The sequence below is a fragment of the Dermochelys coriacea genome, chromosome 27, assembly GCF_009764565.3.
Source record: "Dermochelys coriacea isolate rDerCor1 chromosome 27, rDerCor1.pri.v4, whole genome shotgun sequence".
NCBI lineage: Eukaryota > Metazoa > Chordata > Testudines > Dermochelyidae > Dermochelys > Dermochelys coriacea.
Window position 1 is genome coordinate 1252175 of NC_050094.1, and position 22015 is coordinate 1274189.

At 43.5% G+C, this 22015-nt stretch overlaps 1 protein-coding gene and 1 long non-coding RNA gene across 3 annotated transcripts in view; one reads left to right on the forward strand and one right to left on the reverse strand.

Moving 5' to 3' along the window:
- The window catches only part of MYO1D (myosin ID), a 397979-nt gene that overhangs the window by 80891 nt on the left and 295073 nt on the right, over positions 1-22015 (reverse strand). The gene's annotated exons all lie outside the window — the stretch shown is intronic.
- On the forward strand, positions 10710-15170 carry LOC122457608. Its single transcript, XR_006277237.1, has 3 exons — positions 10710-12307; positions 12988-14465; positions 14664-15170. It is a non-coding gene; the product is annotated as an uncharacterized LOC122457608 (long non-coding RNA).

The following is a 22015-nucleotide window of genomic DNA, read 5'->3' on the forward strand; positions in this document are numbered from 1 at the left end:
AGGGAGGGAGGGAGGGAGGGCCTGACGACATGTACCCAGAACCACCCACGACAATGTTTTTTGCCCCATAGAATCATAGAATCATAGAATATCAGGGTTGGAAGGGACCCCAGAAGGTCATCTAGTCCAACCCCCTGCTCAAAGCAGGACCAAGTCCCAGTTAAATCATCCCAGCCAGGGCTTTGTCAAGCCTGACCTTAAAAACCTCTAAGGAAGGAGATTCTACCACCTCCCTAGGTAACGCATTCCAGTGTTTCACCACCCTCTTAGTGAAAAAGTTTTTCCTAATATCCAATCTAAACCTCCCCCATTGCAACTTGAGACCATTACTCGTCGTTCTGTCATCCCATCAGGCATTGGGATCTCAACCCAGAATTCCAATGGGCAGCGGAGACTGCGGAACTGTGGGATAGCTACCCACAGTACAACACTCTGGAAGTCGACGCTAGCCTCGGTACTGTGGAAGCACTCCGCCGACTTAATGCACTTAGAGCATTTTTTGTGGGGACGCACACAATCGACTATATACAAATGATTTCTAAAAAAACTGACTTCTATAAATTCAACCTAATTTCGTAGTATAGACATACCCTTAGTTTAAAAACTGCTCTGCAACCTTTTTAATGTGAAGTGCCAGCAGTCTGGATCCACTTTGGTTTAGGTGGAGCCCATCCTTCCTGTATAGGCTTCCCCTATCCCAAAAGTTTCCCCAGTTCCTAATAAATCTAATCCCCTCCTCTCTACACCATTGTCTCATCCACGCATTGAGACTCTGAAGCTCTGCCTACCTACCTGGCCCTGCACGTGAAACTGGAAGCATTTCTGAGAATGCCGCCATAGAGGTCCTGGATTTCAGTCTCTTTCCCAGCAGCCTAAACTTGGCCTCCACGACGTATCTCCTACCCTTCCCGATGTCATTGGTACCTACATGTACCACGACCACTGTTCCTGCTAAACTGTGCGCATGCACACAGATCCTAAACCCTGCGCACATGGCGAAACACCGCGTGCACAAATTTGCACAGAAGAAATTTTTTGCACACACGGCCTGTCAAAAATTAGAGGGAACATTGACCACGACCACCGGCTCCTCCCCAACACTACACATAAGTCTATCTAGATGCCTCGAGAGATCCGCAACCTTCGCACCAGGCAGGCAGGTCACCATACGGTTCTCCCCGTCATCACAAACCCAGCTACCTATGTTTCTAATGATCAAAACTCCCATTACTAACACCTGCCTTTTTCTAATGACTGGAGTTACCGCCCCTCAATGCAAGAGGATACCCCAACATCATCTGGAAGGAGGGTCCCAACTATGGGAAGGTTTCCCTCTGCTCCCGTTGACTGTTCTCCTTCTGTGGGCCTTTCATCCTCCTTAACAGCACAGGGGCTGTCTGACTGGAGGTGAGACAAATCTACAGTGTCCTGGAAAGCCTCATCAGCATACCTCTCTGTCTCCCTTAGCTCCTCCAGTTCTGCCATCCTGGCCTCCAAAGCCCGTACATGGTCTCTGAAGGCCAGGAGCTCCTTGCACTGAATGCACACATACGCCACCCAACCACAGGGCAGGTAATCATACATGCTACACCGAGTGCAATGAACAGGATAGCCCCCACTCTGCTGCAGGGCTTCTGCCTGCATTCTCTCCTACAGCTACCTAGGTTAATGATAGGGTTTTTGTTTAAATCAAGAAGTTTTGATTATAGTTTAGTTTAAAGGTTTTAAAGAATGGCAAGTGTACCTCGCCCCCTTCCCACTACCCTTCCAAACTCCCTCTTGAAACTCCCTGTTAATGGTCCCTGGTTGCTTGCTCATGCTTTATAAAGCCTTGGCCTTCTTGATAGCCCCACCCCCTGACTAGGGCTCAGCCAATGAACAGGGGCTTCTAGATTTCAAACCTTGTTTAGAAGCTCACAGCTTCCAGCTGCAGGCCACAGCACACGGTCCTTCAAACAAACGAACACAAGCTCAGCAAACAGCAAGTAATCCCCAAACACAAACACACTCTACAGACAGCCACTTACCCAAGGGTCCCATATTTGCTTCTCCTTCACCTGGAGAACTCCCTCTCGAAAATCCCTGTTAGCATTACCATAGTGACTGAATTAAACTCTTGTTCCAGGGAGAAGTCCCCTTAGGTCAGGACTGAAGCACACTGACAATGAGTTATGTGGGAGAAACTTTCACTGCTTCTGGCTATTCTGTACCAGATATACTATTTTAATCACCAGGGTTGTCAATCTAACACCTTTTATGAACACTACATTCACTCAAAATAATAACAGGTTTCAGAGTAGCAGCCGTGTTAGCCATCACCAGCAGCGAGGGGGGGGGGAAAGGAGGAAAACCTTTCATGGTGACAAGCAAGGTAGGCTAATTCCAGCAGTTAACAAGAATATCAGAGGAACAGTGGGGGGTGGGGTGGGGTGGGGGGGAGAAATAACATGGGGAAATAGTTTTACTTTGTGTAATGACTCATCCACTCTCAGTCTCTATTCAAGCCTAAGTTAATTGTATCCAGTTTGCAAATTAATTCCAATTCAGCAGTCTCTCGTTGGAGTCTTTTTTGAAGCTTTTTTGTTGAAGGATAGCCACTCTTAGGTCTGTAATCGAGTGACCAGAGAGATTGAAGTGTTCTCCAACTGGTTTTTGAACGTTATAATTCTTGACGTCTGATTTGTGTCCATTCATTCTTTTACGTAGAGACTGTCCAGTTTGGCCAATGTACATGGCAGAGGGGCATTGCTGGCACATGATGGCATATATCACATTGGTAGATGCGCAGGTGAACGAGCCTCTGATAGTGTGGCTGATGTGAACAACGCTTCCTCAGCTCTCGTCCCCTAATGCCCCTACTCTACTTGCACTACATTGATGACATCTTCATCATCTGGACCCATGGAAAAGAAGCTCTTGAGGAATTCCACCATGATTTCAACAATTTCCATCCCACCATCAAGCTCAGCCTGGACCAGTCCACACAAGAGATCCACTTCCTGGACACTACGGTGCTAATAAGCGATGGTCACATAAACACCACCCTATACCGGAAACCTACTGACCGCTATTCCTACCTACATGCCTCTAGCTTTCATCCAGATCATACCACTCGATCCATTGTCTACAGACAAGCTCTATGATATAACCGCATTTGCTCCAACCCCTCAGACAGAGACAAACACCTACAAGATCTCTATCATGCATTCCTACAACTACAATACCCACCTGCTGAAGTGAAGAAACAGATTGACAGAGCCAGAAGAGTACCCAGAAGTCATCTACTACAGGACAGGCCCAACAAAGAAAATAACAGAACGCCACTAGCCATCACCTTCAGCCCCCAACTAAAACCTCTCCACACACATTATCAAGGATCTACAACCTATCCTGAAGGACGACCCATCACTTTCACAGATCTTGGGAGACAGGCCAGTTCTTGCTTACAGACAGCCCCCCAATCTGAAGCAAATACTCACCAGCAACCACACACCACACAACAGAACCACTAACCCAGGAACCTGTCCTTGCAACAAAGCCCGTTGCCAACTCTGTCCACATATCTATTCAGGGGACACCATCATAGGGCCTAATCACATCAGCCACACTATCAGAGGCTTGTTCACCTGCGCATCTACCAATGTGATATATGCCATCATGTGCCAGCAATGCCCCTCTGCCATGTACATTGGCCAAACTGGACAGTCTCTACGTAAAAGAATGAATGGACACAAATCAGACGTCAAGAATTATAACATTCAAAAACCAGTTGGAGAACACTTCAATCTCTCTGGTGACTCGATCAGAGAGCTAAGAGTGGCTATCCTTCAACAAAAAAGCTTCAAAAACAGACTCCAACGAGAGACTGCTGAATTGGAATTAATTTGCAAACTGGATACAATTAACTTAGGCTTGAATAGAGACTGGGAGTGGATGGGTCATTACACAAAGTAAAACTATTTCTCCATGTTATTTCTCCCCCCCACCCCACCCCCCACTGTTCCTCTGATATTCTTGTTAACTGCTGGAATTAGCCTACCTTGCTTGTAACCATGAAATGTTTTCCTCCTTCCCCCCCCCGCTGCTGGTGATGGCTTATCTTAAGTGATCACTCTCCTTACAGTGAAAAGAAAAGGAGTACTTGTGGCACCTTGGAGACTGGCAAATTTGTTGGAGCGTAGGCTTTCGTGAGCTACAGCTCACTTCATCGGAGCTGTGGCTCGCGAATGCTTGTGCTCTAGTGAATTTGTTGGTCTCTGGGGTGCCACAAGTACTCCTTTTCTTTTTGCGAATACAGACTAACACGGCTGCTATTCTGAAACCTCCCCTTACAGTGTGTATGATAAACCCATTGTTTCATGTTCTCTGTGTGTGTATATCAACCTCCCCTCTGTTTTTTCCACCAAATGCATCCGATGAAGTTAGCTATAGCTCATGAAAGCTTATGCTCTAATAAATTTGTTAGTCTCTAAGGTGCCACAAGTACTCCTACTCAAAATAATATATACATACACACATTAGCATGTTTTCATTTTTGAGGTACATAGGAAGCAAGTTTATCCTGATGGCCCCACACGCAGAATGAGGTGCAAGGAACTGGAGCCATTTCCAAAAACTCCCCTTACTTGCTTTAGAATCATAAAAGGTTAGGGTTGGAAGAGACCTCAGGAGGTATCTAGTCCAACCCCCTACTCAAAGCAGGACCAACCCCAATTAAATCATCCCATCCAGGGCTTTGTCAAGCTGGCCCTTAAAAATCTCTAAGGAAGGAGATTCCATCACTTCCCTAGGTAACCTCCCTAGGTAACTCTTTAAGAGAGATCCATAGCAGACAATACATCTGTAATGTCATCTATGTTATAACCAAGATCCATCTTGCTAATGACCACCAGCATAAGTAGTGCCATTCAGCTCTACAAAGAGATTTATGTGGTAAATAAAACTGAAATGGCTTCCTTTACATAGTATTGATTCCTGTCTGTACCGTATGTTTGTAAAGGATGCTTAATCTCGTCCAGTGCAAATTCAGCCTAAATGCCAATACCCTGCACCATAATTTGACAAGATGGTGCAGAACCTGCATTTATGTAGAGATTTCCCTTCCTTTAGAAGGAAGGATAATTCCTTGCTGGGAAACACTGTGGTGGGATAAAACCTCCAGTTCACCTCCTGTCATACTTTGTAGATGCCACATCAATACCACTCCCGGGAAATACAATAATATAGTACATGCCAAGCTCCCAAGGGACTTGGTAACTCACATTTGCTCCTGGGCTCTACTAACCTGGCGGTGGCATTCGGATGCTAACAACATCTAATGCAATATCTGCATTAGAGAGACAACTAATTATGTATAATCTCTTCCCACCCCATTGATTTCCTACAGCATGCAACATCCACAGGCAGGGGCACAATGGGAAACTTTTCCAAAGAGCCACGTCACTCCTCACTGAATCAACAGGGTGCAACACCAATGGTATTAAATTGTTTTCACATATGTGCTTTCCCTGCCAACTTCTCCTCAGGGCTTTGTGGGAAACAAATTACCTACAGTAGGTTCCATTTTAAGCTGGTGCCCAAGTCAGAAAGTGAATATGCTTCCCTAGATGCTACCCAGTGGTTTCACTAATATATTAAAGCTACGTAGTTGAGTTACAGAATATACAATTTGCCCCTTTCGTTTTGGCCTCATTTTCCTCCATTGTTACTGAAGCTTCCAGCTGGTCAGTGAAAAGAACGTCTTGTCATCCAGGGTGCAGTAAACTGCAACAATGCTGCGATACTTGTGAGAGGGATTGGAAAAGTTGCCCTATTGCAGGGGTGGGCAAACTATGGCCTGCAGGCCACATCTGGCCCAACAGATGTTTTAATCTGGCCCTTGAGCTACTGCCAGGGAGTGAGGTCTGGGACTTCCCACGCTCCACATGGCTCCTGGAAGCAGCAGCATGTCCCCACTCTGGCTCCTATGCATAGGAACAGCCAGGGGGCTCCACATGTGGCCCCCCTCAAGCACTGCCCCCCCCAGCTCCCATTGGCCGGGAACCCTGACCAATAGGAGCTGCAGGGGTGGCAGAGCATGCAGAACCGCCTGGCTGTGCCTCTGCGTAGGAGCCGGAAGAGGGACATGCTGCTGCTTCCAGAAGCTGCTTGAGGTAAGCGCCGCCTGGAGCCTGCACCCCTGACCTCCTCCCACACCCCAACCCCCTCCCGCCCTCCAAATCCCTTGATCCAGCCCAGAGCACCCTCCTACACCCCAAACCCCTCATTCCCAGTCCCACCCCAAAGCCCATACCCTCAGCTGGAACCCTCATCCCCCCCCATGCCCCAACCCCTGCCTCAGCCCGGAGCCCCCTTCCACACCCTGAACTCTTCATTTCTGATTCCACCCCAGAGCCTGCACCCCAGCTGGAGTCTTCACCCCCTCCTGCAACCCAACCCCAATTTCATGAGCATTCATGGCCCGCCATACAATTTCCATAAACAGATGTGGCCCTCGGGCCAAAAAGTTTGCCCACCCCTCGCCTATTGCTATGGGTGCCAGGTTTGTATAATTTTTGGTGATGCCCAGAGCAGGTCCAAGCAGGGTCCCTTTGGGGCACCCTGTGCTTCAGGGGTGTGAGGGATCCAGGGTGGCTTGGGGGGCTAGCAGGGGGCCTAGCGCCGGCAGTAGCAAGCAACTCACCCCAACCTGCCCCGGTCCCCCGACGTCACTCGGGGGAGGGGGCGGAAGCTGGAAAGAGTCAGGGTCTTAGGGGAAGGAGTAGAATGGGAGCAGGGTGGGGACAGAGCAGGGGCGGGGGCTTGGGGAAGGGGTGGAATGAGGGTGGGGCAGAGCGGGGCAGGAACAGACGGGGCAGAGACTTGGGGAAAGAGGTGGAGTTGAGGCAGAGTGGGGTGAGCTGGGGCAGGTTGCTTGCTGCTGCCGGTGCCAGGCCCCCTGCTAGCCCTCCAGGCTGCCCTGAACCCTACATTCCCCTAAGGCACAGGGGCCCCCCAAAGTCTGTCCTATGGATAGGACGGCTCTGAAAATATAAGCCCAAACATTGGTGGAGCCGGGCCCATGTTCCTGAATATTGGTGGAACACAGGCACCACGGGCCCATATAACTTGCCGCCTATACCTATTACCAGACATATCTGAAGGTATGGGAGAAATGAAATCTCTACCACAAAGGGCTTGGTAAAAAACTAGAAACTATCTGGGTTACACGTTGGTGTTATTTTTATTGCATGCATGTTTAGGCCTCAATCACTGTAGAATTTTTGGTTGCCAAGAGATGGAAAAGCCAAACTGTGGTGATTTTTCTACTTTTCATTTTTTAAACATTTGTTTAGAAACTCTATGTTTTGATTACTGTTTTGGGAATTGTGACTGGCATAATAAGAAACAATTTATCCTTTATAGAACTCAATTTATGGCAAGTAAAATTCTATAGTCACTGAAGAAACAGGAATGTTTTATGTATAATTTCTTGATGAGAAACTGCTGTTTTTGTGGTAGGCTAAGTAACTAAACTACCATGAGGAATTTTATGTAGATATTTATAGTACCCTGTTGATACCTTTTATTTATTTATTTATTTTAAAGGCCTCGACAATTTATTAAAAAATAAGACATTCCATTATTGGTGATGACAATCCAAATAAATGCACTGTTTATCCACTCTGATAACTGTACACATGCCCAGATGGTGGAAACATGTACACAAATATTTCCTTCACTGCCTCTGTCCACTTTGCCCCTGAATGTGGGCAATCAAATGACAGGAGAATTCTGCTCTCTTCTGAGTGGATTTGCCCAATGAGAAATTAGTTTTCTTATAGGAGGCAGAAATGGAAAGAAGAAACATATGTACGATCTGCATTTCACATGCGTTGATTGCCACAGGGGAGCAGAATTTTTGACCTAACATCCTTGACCAGATCCTTTTATACAGTTCTGTTTTCTTACAAACAGAAGATACCACAGTATCTTTCAAATGTTGTTTTAAAAGCAGCTCTTCCTGAAGCATGTTCAGAAAAATTACAATGACCAGAAACATCCCGGGTCTCAGTCACTATCGCTCAGATATTCTCTGCTAACTGGTTATACGCTGGAAGCCTTGTATTCTTCAGCTCAAAACATTGTGAGATTTAACTGAATCTTCTGAAGCACCAGCATTGTCTGCATTTACAATACAAAGGCTTTTGAGCAGTGAGACAAATAGAACAGAATGAGCTATCACAGCTAAAAAAGCCTAAATGATGTAATCAAAAATAAAATATTTCTGATGTTCATAAACTATTGCTAAACAAATGCAGTCCATGGTTCGTGTTCATTATTCTGCTAACAATCCCTCAGACCATCAGCCGGTATTATTGCGTACATTAAGAGGATGAGGAAAGAGGATTTTAAGTAGGTCACCAGTATATATGATCACAGCAGCTCTTTTTTGCTGTTTTTGTTTGCTGGCAGCCACTGAATTTCTTATCGGAAGGAATGCTAGTGCTGGAAAGAAATGCAGGGTGTATATAAAGCAAGGTAGGCAACAAATTCGAAGAGAGACCTGCTCTTTAAACCACTACCTTTTATAGCCAAACCTTTTACCCTTGACAGTCATCACAGCCAACATCAGCTTGCTAATAAGTGTTATCCCAGAAGTAGTATTAGGGTTTTAGAAGCCCACACAGAACACCTAATTTGGCTTTGAATACATGCTGGACCAGCTATTTTGGAATCGTCTTCTTCATATGCCTAAATGTGGATGTAGAGCAACTACATTACATAGTTAGCATTGAGGGCTGATGTGGGGGAAAACAGAGGTGCGTGGGGTTACCCCTGGATAGTTTAGACACCAATCCCCTGAATAGCTAGTGTAGTGTTTGAATTTAACAAGTCTGGAGCAAAATCCTCTTCCATTTGTAGTCATCCCCTCCATCCCACCACTTCCCATTCTTGCCCCCAGGCACCCCCTTCAATTCAAGGGAAATCATCAATCATGAGAACATTCTTTCCATACGCCTCCTGCCTAGGTCTCTGCCACTGGGGTCCTCTCTTGTGGTCTCACCTCTTCCCACTCATTCCCTTTGAAAAAACATCTATCTGCACCCTGCACCCCCCAGGCTCTGATGTTCGCCCAGTTGAGTTGCCACTGGTTGCCTCCTCCTTATTGCCACCATCTCCCAGCTGCTTTCTCTTCCTGCCGCCATAAGAAATGGAGCCGCTGCCAACAGCAGGGAGAACAGCGAACAGGAACAGGACAGGCAACTAACAGGGAAGGACAAAGATTCAAAGTTGGAAGAATAGCTTCAGTGTGGCCAAAGGACCAATTCACAGCAAAAAAGACAACTCTAGCAGAATCTTTGAAATCTCACAGTTACCTTTGAAAACTCTTGGCGATCGGGGGAAGTCCGGGATGACTGTAAAAAGGCTAATGTAATGCCCATCTTTAAAAAAGGGAAGGAGGAGGATCCTGGGAATTACAGGCCAGTCAGCCTTACCTCAGTTCCTGGAAAAATCATGGAGCAGGTCCTCAAAGATCAATTCTGAAGCACTTCGAGGAGAGGAAAGTGATCAGGAACAGTCAGCATGGATTCACCAAGGGCAAGTCATGCCTGACTAATCTAATTGCCTTCTATGACGAGATAACTAGCTCTATGCATGAGGGGAAAGCAGTAGACGTGTTGTTCCTTGACTTTAGCAAAACTTTTGACACAGTCTTCTACAGTATTCTTGCCAACAAATTAAAGAAGTATGGGCTGGATGAATAGACTATAACGGATAGAAAGCTGGCTAGATTGTTGGGCTCAACGGTTAGTGATCAATGGCTCCATGTCTCGTTGGCAGCCGGTATCAAGCGGAGTGCCCCAAGGGTCGGTCCTCGGGCCGGTTTTGTTCGATAACTTCATAAATGATCTGGAGGATGGTGTGGATTGCACCCTCAGCAAGTTTGATACTAAACTGGGAGGAGAGGTAGATACGCTGGAGGGTAGGGATAGGATACAGAGCGACCTAGACAAATTAGAGGACTGGGCCAAAAGAAATCTGATGAGGTTCAACAAGGACAAGTGCAGAGTCCTGCACTTAGAACGGAAGAATCCCAGGCACCGCTACAGACTAGAGACCGAATGGCTCGGCAGCAGTTCTGCAGAAAAGGACCTAGGGGTTACAGTGGACAAGAAGTTAGATATGAGTCAACAATGTGCCATTGTTGCCAAGAAGGCCAATGGCATTTTGGGATGTATAAGTAGGGGCATTGCCAACAGATCGAGGGACCTGATCGTTCCCCTCTATTCGACATTGGTGAGGCCTCATCTGGAGTACTGTGTCCAGTTTTGGGCCCCACACTACAAGAAGGATGTGAAAAAATTGGAAAACGTCCAATGGAGGGCAACAAAAATGATTATGGGACTGGAACACATGACTTAAGAGGAGACGCTGAGGGAACTGAGATTGTTTAGTCTGCGGAAGAGAAGAATGAGGGGGGATTTGATAGCTGCTTTCAACTTCCTGAAAGGGGGTTCCAAAGAGGATGGATCTAGACTGTTCTCAGAGGTAGCAGATGATAGAACGAGGAATAATGGTTTCAAGTTGCAGTGGGGGAGGTTTAGGTTGGATATTAGGAAAAACTTTTTCACTAGGAGGGTGGTGAAACACTGCAATGCATTACCTAGGGAGGTGGTGGAATCTCCTTCCTTTGAGGTTTTTAAGGTCAGGCTTGACAAAGCCCTGGCTGGAAGGATTTGGTTGGGGATTGGTCCTACTTTGAGCAGGGGGTTGGACTAGATGACCTCCTGAGGTCCCTTCCAACCCTGATATTCTAGGATTCTATGAATGGGGAAGTCAGCTAGCCAAGGCTGCATCTGACATGTGCGGTAAAAACTCACTCCTTTCTGGTTGGGATTGTTGTTCACACTTTATACAAAATAGGTTTATAGACACAATTTTACAACGAAGTTCTCATCTACCAACATTTTTTCCCACTTGCCTCTACAGAATCCATTCAGGAACTCTCTCCAGTATGGAGTCTTGCTATATCCAAGTGGTCTGTACGAGGGTTTAACGATACACTGCGTACACACAGGAAAGGCATTCATACATTCATTACAGATAGTCCCCTTCCCACCAAAAATAGTGTCAGTACTTTACGTTTTCAAGGTTATTACAATAAAGCTGGGACCACAGATACTCTATGCACACTGCCACGGGCACAGGTTCCACACGGTGGAAAGCGCTGGGAGTACATTATGCTGTGGATCAAGTGCCGCTAAGAACCCACTTTTTTCTGCCTCATGCTAGTGCAGAAATGTGCCCGACACTAGTGGTGCTTAACCTTGAGAGTTATCCTTTGGATTGGCACCAACATTTGACTAAGGAAATCTCTTGCTCATCTCTTGAAAGAAAAAACTTTCAGAGAGCAAGGTCAGAGGAAAATACAAGCAGAACTTCACTTTGGCTTAAGCCAGCTTCATGTACTTAACTGTTCATATTCACAGATGTTCAACACAGGATAGGATTGTGGTCAGACAGACAGAGTGGACTGCTTTGAGTTCCATAATGTTCACTGGTGCTTTACAACATGCTCTCCAGGATGTAAACCAATATTCAAGTCCTCCTTTACGGAAAGCAGAGAAGGAGGCAAGGTCTAGTGGTGTGAGGACAGGAATGTGAGCCAGAAACCCCAGAGTACTATTTCCAGTTTTCATGTGGACTTTGGACAAGACACTTGGGGTCAGATTTTTGAGTGCACTCTGCTCTCATTTAGGGACTTGATTTAGTTGGGGTGGTCCTGCTTTGAGCAGGGGGTTGGACCAGATGACCTCCTGAGGTCCCTTCCAACCCTGATATTCTATGATTCTATGATTTAAATAAAAAGTCAGATTTTCAAGAGTGCTCAGCTCTCTGTAGCTTCCATTTGCTGGGCTCTTTTGAAAATCCAGTTCTCACTATGGGTGCTGAGCAGTGACTGGCCATTAGGCTCTGTATACCTCCATTTTCCCCTTATGGACTTTACAGGTATAATAGATGTTAATATTGATGATGCAATTTGAAGATGGAAAGCACTGTATAAATGCTAAGTGTTACCTGGGCAACATATTTTTCTGCATTCAGTTTGGTCATATAGATCAGATTCCTCTGCCAATGCTGGAATCACACAGTGAACTCCTGAAACATATGGTTCAATTCATATTAACTGGCTAGAATGAAAGAGCACCATCACTAGCTCACCACATGTTGGTTCAAGTTTTAGATGCAGAAAAGGTTGAAAAGCTATGGAGGTGAAGCATGTCATGTTGTTTGTAGGTTATATGGGTGCAATGACTATAGAGTGTATGCTGTATCTACCTGCGCATCTACCAATGTGATATATGCCATCATGTGCCAGCAATGCCCCTCTGCCATGTACATTGGTCAAACTGGACAGTCTCTACGTAAAAGAAGGAATGGACACAAATCAGACGTCAAGAATTATAACATTCAAAAACCAGTTGGAGAACACTTCAATCTCTCTGGTCACTCGATCACAGACCTAAGAGTGGCTATACTTCAACAAAAAAGCTTAAAAAACAGACTCCAACGAGAGACTGCTGAATTGGAATTAATTTGCAAACTGGATACAATTAACTTAGGCTTGAATAGAGACTGGGAATGGATGAGTCATTACACAAAGTAAAACTATTTCCCCATGGTATTTCTCCCTCCCACCCCACCCCCCACTGTTCCTCTGATATTCTTGTTAACTGCTGGAAATAGCCTACCTTGCTTGTCACCATGAAAGGTTTTCCTCCTTTCCCCCCCCCTGTTGCTGGTGATGGCTTATCTTAAGTGATCACTCTCCTTACAGTGTGTATGATAAACCCATTGTTTCATGTTCTCTGTGTGTGTATATCAATCTCCCCACTGTATTTTCCACCAAATGCATCCGATGAAGTGAGCTGTAGCTCATGAAAGCTTATGCTCTAATAAATTTGTTAGTCTCTAAGGTGCCACAAGTACTCCTTTTCTTAGAGTGTATGCTGTGTTATACAAACAATTTATTAAAGACAACCGAGGTCGTTTGTTGTTCAGACTGGTTACTGAAGAGTGCAGGAATGCCAACTACATTAGGGTTTGCAGACGTCTTGATTGAGCTGCCATGAAAGGACAGGTAGGTAATAGCTGCCTGAGAGTATTGATAGGCCATATCAGAACAGCTGGAAAAAACAAGCGGCAATGCAATTCATCTTTAGCTAGTTGGCAAGCCAAATGTCTAAGCCACTGACTGGAGCATTACATAAAGGGGCTGTTATGTTAGACACTTCTTGAAAAAGAATTCACTGCAGTGCATTTTTGGGTTGTAATCATTTATTTCCTCCAAAAAGAAGAAGCCTATGTATGGTAAGTTGTTTGCCATCTCTCCCTACCCATGTGCCTTTGTACTTGTGATGTGCTGCCTTTATAAATCTGAGTTTTGAAGGTGAAATAGCAGGTCACCTTATTAGTTTCTAAGTTCTTGCAGCTTGAAACATGAGCTGCTACATTAGCTTGATTTCAATAGTGAACAGTGTTTATTCAGAGCTAGATTTACAAAGGAGTATAGTGAAATTTTGAAAAAAAACACTCTTTACATGATAGTACAGTTTGTGTTGTATCATGGCCTTAGCATAAAAGAAACAGAAAACAGCACCTTCATGATAATTCTGTTCTTTGATGTACATTTTTTCCAGAGGCATGGTCTAGGAATCAGAATTCAGAACTGAGAGCCAGGGATTCCTGGGTTAAACTTGACGCTGAAAGACCGTGGAGGAATCTTGCCCCCAATGAATCAACAGGAGTTTTACCAGCGATTTAACACAGCCAGAATTTCACTGTGTGTTTTCTTAGACAAATCACGTAATGCCTCAGCACTCCAATTTTAAAAATATGGATAACACTTGCCTACCTCAAAAGGATTATGAAGATTAATGTTTGTAAGGCTGTTTATAAGGGCTAAATACCAGGACCTCAGTAACTTCCAAGATGCCAGCAGAAGGGCTAGAAATAAAATTGTACAGGGTATTGAATGTGAGTGAGGGAAGCATGTCTTAAATACTGCACATCACTCAGGAGGAACTCCCTATAAATATCCAAAAATCTCCACATCACTCTCCCCTGGTATTGACTTGTCCAGGAACAGTCACATTGTTGGCAGTCAGTGGGGAGTTTGTAAAGCAGGTATTTCCAGTTCTTAATTGAAGAGAAGGTAGGAGAGATGCGTCTAAACAAGACCTTGTCCTGAGATCTACTACATAAAATGTGGGCGTTTACTAACGCACATTAAATACAGTAGCAGTTTTGAGGAACCAGCCTTCAGTACTAAGATCATATGCTGTAGACAGTTTTAGTCAAATTACTGGTTACGAATTGTAAAATAGGGATTTCCACACCACCACCACAATGTTGCTTCCCTTCTCTTTGTTGGCTTTAACCTTCTAAGTTATACAGCAGTGAAACTTCCTATACAGTAGGTTTCAGAGTAGAGCCGTGTTAGTCTGTATTCGCAAAAAGAAAAGGAGTACTTGTGGCATCTTAGAGACGAACACATTTATTAGAGCATAAGCTTGCATCCGATGAAGTGAGCTGTAGCTCACGAAAGCTTATGCTCTAATAAATGTGTTAGTCTCTAAGGTGCCACAAGTACTCCTTTTCTTTTTCCTATACAGTAGTTCATTACTCACAGGTAGTTGTGCTTCAGACAGTGGTAAATAATTCAAATCATACTCTCCCTAAGTAAAATGAAGGGTTTTTCCAAATTACAGAGGAATATCTATAGTAAAGTTTTAAAAAGACCTGCTTAGATGAGAGAACCAAAAGGGGAAAGAAATGAGGGCGCTCCTGTCCATATACTCGGCAATTGCTCTCTAACACTCTCAGTAGTAATGATCAAGGCCTAGCGTAGTTTTCTCTGGGATTAATGACTTGCTTGGAGAATAGAGAGACTAAAATGAAGCCAACAAACATTGACCCATGAGAATGAAACTATGAGACTGAAACACTTTCATTTAATACCAAAAACACTTATCCTAAAACAATGTTACATTATTGTAAAAAGTTATGGTAGGATGAGGCACTCCATCAGAGAGATACTAGAGCAGTGGAAACAATGTTGTCCCCAGGCTCAGACACTGTGCTGAGGAGCACAGTAGAAGAACTTCAAGAAGTAACACAGGAGAGCCACCAGCGGTTCAGTCTGCAAGCACTTGCAGGAGGGATTTTCAAAAAACAAATGACATAGCAGCGAAAATCCCACTAGCTCACTTAGGTTCTTTTGAAAATTCCTCCCTACACAAGTAAAACAGCTTCTCATTTGAGATGTTTCAGAGTAGCAGCCGTGTTAGTCTGTATTCGCAAAAAGAAAAGGAGTACTTGTGGCACCTTAGAGACTAACAAATTTATTAGAGCATAAGCTTTCGTGAGCTACAGCTCACTTCATCGGATGCATTTGGTGGAAAAAAACAGAGGAGAGATTTATATACACACACACAGAGAACATGAAACAATGGGTTTATCATACACACTGTAAGGAGAGTGATCACTTAAGATAAGCCATCACCAACAGCAGGGGGGGGAAGGAGGAAAACCTTTCATGGTGACAAGCAGGTAGGCTAATTCCAGCAGTTAACAAGAATATCAGAGGAACAGTGGGGGGGTGGGGTGGGAGGGAGAAATACCATGGGGAAATAGTTTTACTTTGTGTAATGACTCATCCATTCCCAGTCTCTATTCAAGCCTAAGTTAATTGTATCCAGTTTGCAAATTAATTCCAATTCAGCAGTCTCTCGTTGGAGTCTGTTTTTGAAGCTTTTTGTTGAAGTATAGCCACTCTTAGGTCTGTGATCGAGTGACCAGAGAGATTGAAGTGTTCTCCAACTGGTTTTTGAATGTTATAATTCTTGACGTCTGATTTGTGTCCATTCATTCTTTTACGTAGAGACTGTCCAGTTTGGCCAATGTACATGGCAGAGGGGCATTGCTGGCACATGATGGCATATATCACATTGGTAGATGCGCAGGTGAACGAGCCTCTGATAGTGTGGCTGATGTGATTAGGCCCTATGATGGTATCCCCTGAATAGATATGTGGACAGAGTTGGCAACGGGCTTTGTTGCAAGGATAGGTTCCTGGGTTAGTGGTTCTGTTGTGTGGTGTGTGGTTGCTGGTGAGTATTTGCTTCAGATTGGGGGGCTGTCTGTAAGCAAGGACTGGCCTGTCTCCCAAGATCTGTGAGAGTGATGGGTCGTCCTTCAGGATACGTTGTAGATCCTTGATGATGCGTGGAGGGGTTTTAGTTGGGGGCTGAAGGTGATGGCTAGTGGCGTTCTGTTGTTTTCTTTGTTGGGCCTGTCCTGTAGTAGGTGACTTCTGGGTAGTCTTCTGGCTCTGTCAATCTGTTTCTTCACTTCAGCAGGTGGGTACTGTAGTTGTAGGAATGCTATGATAGAGATCTTGTAGGTGTTTGTCTCTGTCTGAGGGGTTGGAGCAAATGCGGTTATATCGTAGCGCTTGGCTGTAGACAATGGATCGAGTGGTATGATCTGGATGAAAGCTAGAGGCATGTAGGTAGGAATAGCGGTCAGTAGGTTTCCGATATAGGGTGGTGTTTATGTGACCATCGCTTATTAGCACCGTAGTGTCCAGGAAGTGGATCTCTTGTGTGGGACTGGTCCAGGCTGAGGTTGATGGTGGGATGGAAATTGTTGAAATCATGGTGGAATTCCTCAAGAGCTTCTTTCCATGGGTCCAGATGATGAAGATGTCATCAATGTAGCGCAAGTAGAGTAGGGGCATTAGGGGACGAGAGCTGAGGAAGCGTTGTTCTAAGTCAGCCATAAAAATGTTGGCATACTGTGGGGCCATGCGGGTACCCATCGCAGTGCCGCTGATTTGAAGGTATACATTGTCACCAAATGTGAAATAGTTATGGGTCAGGACAAAGTCACAAAGTTCTGCCACCAGGTTAGCCGTGACAGTATCGGGGATACTGTTCCTGACGGCTTGTAGTCCATCTTTGTGTGGAATGTTGGTGTAGAGGGCTTCTACATCCATAGTGGCTAGGATGGTGTTTTTAGGAAGATCACCAATGGACTGTAGTTTCCTCAGGAAATCGGTGGTGTCTCGAAGATAGCTGGGAGTGCTGGTAACGAAGGGCCTGAGGAGGGAGTCTACATAGCCAGACAATCCTGCTGTCAGGGTGCCAATGCCTGAGATGATGGGGCGTCCAGGATTTCCAGGTTTATGGATCTTGGGTAGCAGATAGAATACCCCAGGTCCTGGCTCCAGGGGTGTGTCTGTGCGGATTTGTTCTTGTGCTTTTTCAGGGAGTTTCTTGAGCAAATGCTGTAGTTTCTTTTGGTAACTCTCAGTGGGATCAGAGGGTAATGGCTTGTAGAAAGTGGTGTTGGAGAGCTGCCTAGTAGCCTCTTGTTCATACTCTGACCTATTCATGATGACGACAGCACCTCCTTTGTCAGCCTTTTTGATTATGATGTCAGAAGTTGTTTCTGAGGCTGTGGATGGCACTGTGTTCTGCATGGCTGAGGTTATGGGGTCAGCGATGCTGCTTTTCCACAATTTCAGCTCATGCACGTCGGCGGAAGCAGTCTATGTAGAAATCCAGGCTGCTGTTTCGACCTTCAGGAGGAGTCCACCTAGAATCCTTCTTTTTGTAGTGTTGGCAGGAAGGTCTCTGTGGGTTAATATGTTGGTCAGAGGTGTGTTGGAAATATTCCTTGTGTCTGAGACGTCGAAAATAGGATTCTAGGTCACCACAGAACTGTATCATGTTCGTGGGGGTGGAGGGGCAAAAGGAGAGGCCCCGAGATAGGACAGATTCGGAGACTGCTGAATTGGAATTAATTTGCAAACTGGATACAATTAACTTAGGCTTGAATAGAGACTGGGAATGGATGAGTCATTACACAAAGTAAAACTATTTCCCCATGGTATTTCTCCCTCCCACCCCACCCCCCACTGTTCCTCTGATATTCTTGTTAACTGCTGGAATTAGCCTACCTGCTTGTCACCATGAAAGGTTTTCCTCCTTCCCCCCCCTGCTGTTGGTGATGGCTTATCTTAAGTGATCACTCTCCTTACAGTGTGTATGATAAACCCATTGTTTCATGTTCTCTGTGTGTGAGTATATAAATCTCTCCTCTGTTTTTTCCACCAAATGCATCCGATGAAGTGAGCTGTAGCTCACGAAAGCTTATGCTCTAATAAATTTGTTAGTCTCTAAGGTGCCACAAGTACTCCTTTTCTTCATTTGAGATGATGGTTCTATGTCATGCTTGTGGAAAAAATATAAAAGAATGAAACAAAATGCACTTTTCTGCAAAACAAATTTAATCTTTTGCTGTTGGCAAGCCCCAATCTCCCCAAACCCAACTCGAGACAACACATCCCAGTAGCTCTTCCATTGCAGTAAGTTGTCTTAGAGATGTGCTCTACTTCTTAGAGCAGAAACATTCCCTCTGAGCATTATATAAAGGTTGTAATTATACACTTTGCCCTAAATTTTCTCAAATGCCTAGTGATTTTGGTTTCCCAACTTGAGACATTTTAAAGGGATCTGATATTCAGAAGCTGAGAACCCAGCTGCTGAAAAATCAGGACTCTTCAGGGCATCTCAAATTGTGCTCTCCCCCTTTACCCCCCAAATCAAGGCATCCAAAATCACCAGTCACTTTCAAAAAGCATAGGCTTTCATGCTCAAGGAGAAGTTAAATGTTGTACAGCACATTGGCAGGAACTACTATAAACTAGGGTTCAGAGTAGCAGCCGTGTTAGTCTGTATTCGCAAAAAGAAAAGGAGTACTTGTGGCACCTTAGAGACTAACAAATTTATTAGAGCATAAGCTTTCGTGAGCTACAGCTCACTTCATCGGATGCATCCGATGAAGTGAGCTGTAGCTCACGAAAGCTTATGCTCTAATAAATTTGTTAGTCTCTAAGGTGCCACAAGTACTCCTTTTCTTTTTATAAACTAGGGCTATCGATTAATCACGGTTAACTCGCAATTAACTCAAAAAAATTAATTGCGATTAAAAAAATTAATCGTGATTAATCACAGTTTTAATTGCACTGTTAAATAGAATACCAATTGAAATTTATTAAATATTTTGGATGTTTTTCTACATTTTCATATATATTGTATTCTGTATTGTAATTGAAATCAAAGTGTATATTATTTTTGATTACAAATATTTGCACTGTAAAAGATAAACAAAAGAAATAGTATTTTTCTATTTACCTCATACAAGTACTGTAGTGCAATCTATGTTGTTAAAGTGCAATTTACAAATGTAGATTTTTGTTGGTTACATAACTGCACTCAAAAACAAAACAATGTACTACTTCAGAGCCTACAAGCCCACTCAGTCCTACTTCTTGTTCAGCCAAATCACTAAGACAAACAAGTTTGTTTACATTTACAGGAGATAATGTTGTCCTCTTCTTATTTACAATGTCACCAGAAAGTGAGAATAGGCATTTGCATGGCACTTTTGTAGCCGGGACTGCAAGGTATTTACGTGCCAGATATGCTGAACTTTCATATACCCCTTCATGCTTCGGCCACCATTCCAGAGGACATGCTTCCACGCTGATGACACTCATTAAAAAAATAATGTGTGAATTAAATTTGCGACTGAACTCCTTAGGGGAGAATTGTATGTCTCCTTCTCTGTTTTACCCACATTCTGGCATATATTTCACGTTATAGCAGTGTCGGATGATGACCCAACACATGTTCATTTTAAGAACACTTTCACTACAGATTTGACAAAAAGCAAAGAAGGTACCAATGTGAGATTTCGAAAGATAGCTACAGCACTTGACTCAAAGTTTAAGAATCTGAAGTGCCCTCCAAAATCTGAGAGGGACAAGGTGTAGAGCATGCTTTCAAAAGTCTTAAAATAGCAACACTCTGATGAGGAAACTACAGAACCCGAACCACTAAAAAAGAAAATCAACCTTCTACTGGTGGCATCTGACTCAGATAATGAAAATGAACATGTGTCGGTCCACACTGCTTTGAATTGTTATTGAGCAGAACCTGTCATTAGCATAGAAGCATGTTCCCTGGAATGGTAGTTGAAGCATGAAGGGATAGATGAATCTTTAGCGCATCTGGCATGTAAATATCTTGCGATGCCGGCTACAACAGTGCCATGAGAATGCCTGTTCTCATTTTCAGGTGCTATTGTAAACAAGAAGCAGGCAGCATTATCTGCTGCAAATGTAAACAAACTTGTTTGTCTGAGCAATCGGCTGAACAAGAAGTAGGACTGAGTGGACTTGCAGGCTCAAAGCTTTACATGGTTTTATTTTTGAATGCAGTTATTTTTTGTACACAATTCTATATTTGTAAGTTCAACTTTCATGATAAAGAGATTGCCCTACAGTACTTGTATTAGGTGAATTGAAAAACCCAGTTCCCTTTTTTTTTTTTTTTTTTTTTTTTTACAGTGCAAGTACTTGTAATCAAAAATAAATATAAAGTAAGCACTGTACACTTTGTATTCTCTGTTGTAACTGAACTCATATATTTGAAAATGTACAAAACATCCCAAAAATATTTAAATAAATGGTATTCTATTATTGTTTAATAGTGTGATTAATCGTGATTAATTTTTTTAATCACTTGACAGCTCTACTATAAACGAAAGTAGGAAATAGCTGACAGATCAAACAGAAGGAAAGAAGGAGAAGAAAATTCCTCTGTTTGGCTAGGACATCACTGTAAGTATCTTTCTTAAGGGGGATGTCAGAAGTCTTTTACAAAGCTATCACTTGGGTTCAACCATGATATACCGAGGAAATAAACTACTTATGATCTAGTTTGTGCCATCACCTTTGAATTCCCACTCACTTATATTTTACAAGCACTTAACTGGAAAAAAAAAAAAAGAGTATATTAGGAAGCCAATATATTAGGCTCATTCCTCATATATAAACTGTACAGGCTTCTTTTCTAGTAAACATGCTTTTTTAAACACAAGATTAAAAATTTCAGTATAGGTTTTACATAGAATTTAAAGTTTACCTTGCTTAAGAAATAAAAACCAGAAGTGCCAATATTAAAAAAAGTTCATATAAAAATAGGTTCTGTAGCCAATTATTTTAGTTCATTATCCATTTGAGTGACGTTATGATTAATCCAACTTATATTACATATATTCATTTTATGTTAATTAGAATGAATTTGTAGGATTATAAAAGTATAAGATTGATCAGTATTTAGAGGAACTGAGTATTAGACATGAGTAAAACAAGCTGAAACGCAAGAACCCACAGGCTGAGGCCTGCGAGACTTTATTTTAGCTAGTTTAGGCCTTGGAGACAAGAAATGATGATTTAAGCCAATGACCGAGAAATAACCCAATGCCCTGAGATTATGGGAAATTACCAAATGGTAATACTGTGCAAAATTACCCAGATTAATATTAGATCATAAAAATACTCTAAAGGTGCATCTGTCTCAGACATGTGTCTTAACCACAGGGTACAGGTTGTGCACCAATACTAATGAGAACAAAGGGAACTTACACAGCCTATAGAAAACTGGGGTCCCCCTAAGTTTCCAGGGGACAGACCAATAAGAGAAAAGAGGGTTGACACTTTTATGGACATGCACAGAATGTAGGTATAGACAGAATCATACTATAAAAAGGGGATGGCCAGAATGGGAAAATTGAGCTTCATTTGGGAGACTCCAGCAGGAACCATCCCTCTACTGATGATCAAGCCATGAGAGACCCATCAGACCCTAACACTACTGTTAAGGATGTGAGTATAATTATATTTGTAAAACTTGTGCATAGGTCTGTATAGAATTTCTATATGCTTGGGTTATCATAACTTTAATTGTAACTTTAATAAAACTTATAAAATAGACTAGACTCTGTACTGGTACATGTATGTGTGGTCACTACCCTTGGTCTTTGTGTGTTCCTAGAGACTAACTCTGAAGCAAGTAGCAGAGATGACTTCACTCGGTTAAACTTGAAACTGTAGCAG